The following is a 5,406-nucleotide window of genomic DNA, read 5'->3' as shown; positions in this document are numbered from 1 at the left end:
CCGCCAAACCGACCGAGAGGCCCTGCCGGCGGCCATTTTTGGCCATTTTCGGCATTTTTCGCCTCTTTCGGCCGGGATGGAAAAGCGGCGGCCTGAAGCCCGGGCCTGCCCGGGGAGGCCTCCTAATCGCCCGGGGGACCGGATTTGCCCCGGTGAGAGCCCCCGAAACGTCCCGAAGCCGGCCGGAAAGGCGGCCAAGGGCGAAGCACCTCGCATTGCGTTGGCAGGCCGTGCAAAGTGGCCTCCGGGCCCGCGAGACAATGCAGGGTGCCCTCGGTGTGCCCCTGAGAAATGGTTAACCAAACGAAGGACAGTGCGGCTCGGATTGCATTGGCAGGCCGTGCAAAGGGGCCCCCGGGCCCGCGAGACGTTACAGATTGCCCTCGGTGAGCCCCTGAGAAATGGTTAACCAATTGGACTTAGTCTCTGGCAGAGAGACAAAGTGTTTTCACGAGAAATGGTTAACCAATTGGACTTAGTCTCTGGCAGAGAGGCAAAGTGTTTTCAAGAGAAATGGTTAACCAATTGGACTTAGTCTCTGGCGGAGAGACAAAGTGTTTTCCAGAGAAATGGATAACCAATTGGACTTAGTCTCTGGCAGAGAGGCAAAGTGTTTTCACGAGAAATGGTTAACCAATTGGACTTAGTCTCTGGCAGAGAGGCAAAGTGTTTTCAAGAGAAATGGTTAACCAATTGGACTTAGTCTCTGGCAGAGAGGCAAAGTGTTTTCCAGAGAAATGGTTAACCAATTGGACTTAGTCTCTGAACGGCAGGCAAATTGTGGCCTTGAGAAATGATTAACCAATTGGACTTAGTCTCTGGCGGAGAGGCAAAGTGTTTTCTCGAGAAATAATTAACCAATGAGGCCAATGGACCTCGGGTTGCATTGGCAGGCCGGGCAATGTGGCTCTTGGGCCCGCGAGAGCAAAATCCGTGCACAGACGGAAGTCCATGAGGTCAGATCCGAGGCCTTTACCCGGCACCCGGTGGGGGTATTCCCGCAGAGAGTAGCGAATCTGCCCGGCGACGGGTCAAGTTGCAATTTCTGGCATGCCACTCCTGGAGCTGGTTCATGAGTTCCCCTCGGAAGTCCCGATGAGGAAAGGGCAAAATGGCGTTTTGCGGGCTTTTAGGGCCTCCTGGACGGTAGGACTACCGCCCGACCTTACGGTTGGAATTGTTGGCAGGGGAGGTTGGCGGGGTACCTGCAGAATAGTAGGAGGTGGCAAATCGAGAATCGGTCGACATCGCCAAAAACCTTCTCGAGCCTCCAGGTCTGCAGGGACCGACCCAGGCTGCCGCCAAACCGACCGACAGGCCCTGCCGGCGGCCATTTTTGGCCATTTTCGGCATTTTTCGCCTCTTTCGGCCGGGATGGAAAAGCGGCGGCCTGAAGCCCGGGCCTGCCCGGGGAGGCCTCCTAATCGCCCGGGGGACCGGATTTGCCCCGGTGAGAGCCCCCGAAACGTCCCGAAGCCGGCCGGGAAGGCGGCCAAGGGCGAAGCACCTCGCATTGCGTTGGCAGGCCGTGCAAAGTGGCCTCCGGGCCCGCGAGACAATGCAGGGTGCCCTCGGTGTGCCCCTGAGAAATGGTTAACCAAACGAAGGACAGTGCGGCTCGGATTGCATTGGCAGGCCGTGCAAAGGGGCCCCCGGGCCCGCGAGACGTTACAGATTGCCCTCGGTGAGCCCCTGAGAAATGGTTAACCAATTGGACTTAGTCTCTGGCAGAGAGGCAAAGTGTTTTCAAGAGAAATGGTTAACCAATTGGACTTAGTCTCTGGCGGAGAGACAAAGTGTTTTCAAGAGAAATGGTTAACCAATTGGACTTAGTCTCTGGCAGAGAGGCAAAGTGTTTTCAAGAGAAATGATTAACCAATTGGACTTAGTCTCTGGCGGAGAGACAAAGTGTTTTCACGAGAAATGGTTAACCAATTGGACTTAGTCTCTGGCAGAGAGGCAGAGAGGCAAAGTGTTTTCACGAGAAATGGTTAACCAATTGGACTTAGTCTCTGGCAGAGAGGCAAAGTGTTTTCAAGAGAAATGGTTAACCAATTGGACTTAGTCTCTGGCAGAGAGGCAAAGTGTTTTCCAGAGAAATGGTTAACCAATTGGACTTTGTCGCTGGCGGAGAGACAAAGTGTTTTCACGAGAAATGGTTAACCAATTGGACTTAGTCTCTGGCAGAGAGGCAAAGTGTTTTCACGAGAAATGGTTAACCAATTGGACTTAGTCTCTGGCAGAGAGGCAAAGTGTTTTCAAGAGAAATGGTTAACCAATTGGACTTGGTCTCTGAACGGCAGGCAAATTGTGGCCTTGAGAAATGATTAACCAATTGGACTAAGTCTCTGGCGGAGAGACAAAGTGTTTTCACGAGAAATGGTTAACCAATTGGACTTAGTCTCTGGCAGAGAGGCAAAGTGTTTTCAAGAGAAATGGTTAACCAATTGGACTTAGTCTCTGGCGGAGAGACAAAGTGTTTTCAAGAGAAATGGTTAACCAATTGGACTTAGTCTCTGGCAGAGAGGCAGAGAGGCAAAGTGTTTTCAAGAGAAATGGTTAACCAATTGGACTTGGTCTCTGAACGGCAGGCAAATTGTGGCCTTGAGAAATGATTAACCAATTGGACTAAGTCTCTGGCGGAGAGACAAAGTGTTTTCACGAGAAATGGTTAACCAATTGGACTTAGTCTCTGGCAGAGAGGCAAAGTTTTTTCAAGAGAAATGGTTAACCAATTGGACTTAGTCTCTGGCAGAGAGGCAAAGTGTTTTCAAGAGAAATGGTTAACCAATTGGACTTGGTCTCTGAACGGCAGGCAAATTGTGGCCTTGAGAAATGATTAACCAATTGGACTTAGTCTCTGGCGCAGAGACAAAGTGTTTTCACGAGAAATGGTTAACCAATTGGACTTAGTCTCTGGCAGAGAGACAAAGTGTTTTCACGAGAAATGGGTAACCAATTGGACTTAGTCTCTGAACGGCAGGTAAACTGTGGCCATGAGAAATGGTTAACCAATTGGACTTCGTCTCTGGCAGAGAGGCAAAGTGTTTTCAAGAGAAATGGTTAACCAATTGGACTTAGTCTCTGGCGGAGAGGCAAAGTGTTTTCACGAGAAATGGTTAACCAATTGGACTTAGTCTCTGAACGGCAGGCAAATTGCGGCCATGAGAAATGGTTAACCAATTGGACTTAGTCTCTGGCAGAGAGTCAAAGTGTTTTCCTGAGAAATGGTTAACCAATTGGACTTAGTCTCTGGCGGAGAGGCAAAGTGTTTCCCGTTGTAATGGTTGGCCAATGCACTTCGGATTGCGTTGGTAGGCCGTGGAAAGTGGCTCTTGGGCCCGCGAGAGCAAAATCCGTGCGCAGACGGAAGTCCATGAGGTCAGATCCGAGGCCTTTACCCGGCACCCGGTGGGGGTATTCCCGCAGAGAGTAGCGGGTGTGCCCGGCGACGGGTCAAGTTGCAATTTCTGGCATACCACTCCTGGAGCTCGTTAATGAGTTCCCCTCGGAAGTCCCGATGAGAAAATGGCAAAATGGCGTTTTGCGGGCTTTGGGGCCTCTTCGTCGGTAGGACTACCGCCCGACCTTACGGTTGCAATTGTTGGCAGGGGAGGTTGGCGGGGTACCCGGAGATTTTCGGGGACACGATTTTCAGAACATTTTCAGACAACGGTCACACTTTAAAAATGCCCAGAAAAGTGCGACTTTGAGGGTGGTAAGCGTTTTCAAATAGAATACCTTTCAAAGAGCTCTCGGAAGTCCTATATGAGGATTTAAGATGAATTTGTGCGGGCTTTCCGAACTCCGTTGTCGGTCTGAAATATCGGCCAGGGTCCAGACCGGTGGTAACCCTGGTTTAATAAACTTGGCCTGTGGCGAAAAGAACAGACAAAATGACAAAGTGTCAAATATATATATATATATACATGTGTATTTATGAACAAAAAAAATCACAAAGTGTCACCTGGCGGTGTACTTGATGATGAAAAATAAAAATACAAAGTCTGTTCACAGGCACCTTTGGGGCGGGGGTGCCTGAGTCCCCTTGGGTTGCACACTATAGAGTGTTTGACATGGACAGAGTCAACACTGTGTGCGTGCCCAGAACCCTTTTGAACGCAGGCGACGCACGCCGGTCGGCATTTCCTCTCCGTGCGAGCGCCAACAGGTTGCTTCCGTTGTTTTACAAATAAGAAAATTGTATTTATGAGCAGCAAAACAAAAAATCACAAAGTTTCACCTGGCGGTGTACTTGATGATGAGAAATAAAAATACAAAGCCTGTTCACAGGCACCTAGGGGGCGGGCGGGGTGCCTGAGTCCCCTTGGGTTGCACACTGTAGTGTTTGACATGGGCAGAGTCAGCACTGTGTGCGTGCCCAGAACCGATGTGAACGCAGGCGACGCACGCCAGTCGGCATTTCCTAGCCGTGCGAGCGCCAACATGTTGCTTCCGATGTTTTACAAATAAGAAAACCGTATTTATGAGCAAAAAAAATCACAAAGTGTCACCTGGCGGTGTACTTGATGATGAAAAATAAAAATACAAAGCCTGTTCACAGGCACCTAGGGGGCGGGCGGGGTGCCTGAGTCCCCTTGGGTTGCACACTGTAGTGTTTGACATGGGCAGAGTCAGCACTGTGTGCGTGCCCAGAACCGTTTTGAACGCAGGCGACGCACGCCAGTCGGCATTTCCTAGTCGTGCGAGCGCCAACATGTTGCTTCCGTTGTTTTACAAATAAGAGAATTGTATTTATGAGCAAAAAAAATCACAAAGTGTCACCTGGCGGTGTACTTGATGATGAAAAATAAAAATACAAAGCCTGTTCACAGGCACCTAGGGGGCGGGTGGGGTGCCTGAGTCCCCTTGGGTTGCACACTGCAGTGTTTGACATGGGCAGAGTCAACACCGTGTGCGTGCCCAGAACCGTTTTGAACGCAGGCGACGCACGCCAGTCGGCATTTCCTAGCCGTGCGAGCGCCAACAGGTTGCTTCGGTTGTTGCAAAAATAAGAAAATTGCACCGCTGCGGACCACCCCTCCACCCGCGGTTGAACCAGTACCCGAGCGAGGCCACGCTGGCTCCGAAAGCAGACGTGTGCTCGGTGGCGGGGAAGCGGTGTGCGTGTGTCTCGCTCCTCAGAGGAAAGATGCGGTGCTAGGTGTCCGATGCGGTAGGGCCCTCGGCCGGCCAGCGCGTATGCTGTTGCTGAGGCTGAGCGGAATACCCTCGCTCTTCTGTTTCCTGCGGGTCACAGACGGACACATTAGCATGTTCGAGTGGTGGCTGGCGCACCTCTCGAAGCCACAGCGCCTTGTGAGGCCGAGGCGCCGATAATGTTAAACGAGTGGCACGATTTTCCAGTGAAGGAACGGGTGTTGGATCGCCAGGTCCGCCGCCTTC

Source organism: Cetorhinus maximus, unplaced genomic scaffold (genome assembly GCF_964194155.1).
Source record: "Cetorhinus maximus unplaced genomic scaffold, sCetMax3.hap1.1 HAP1_SCAFFOLD_373, whole genome shotgun sequence".
In the NCBI taxonomy this organism is placed as follows: Eukaryota; Metazoa; Chordata; class Chondrichthyes; order Lamniformes; family Cetorhinidae; genus Cetorhinus; species Cetorhinus maximus.
This window is presented reverse-complemented; position numbering follows the sequence as displayed.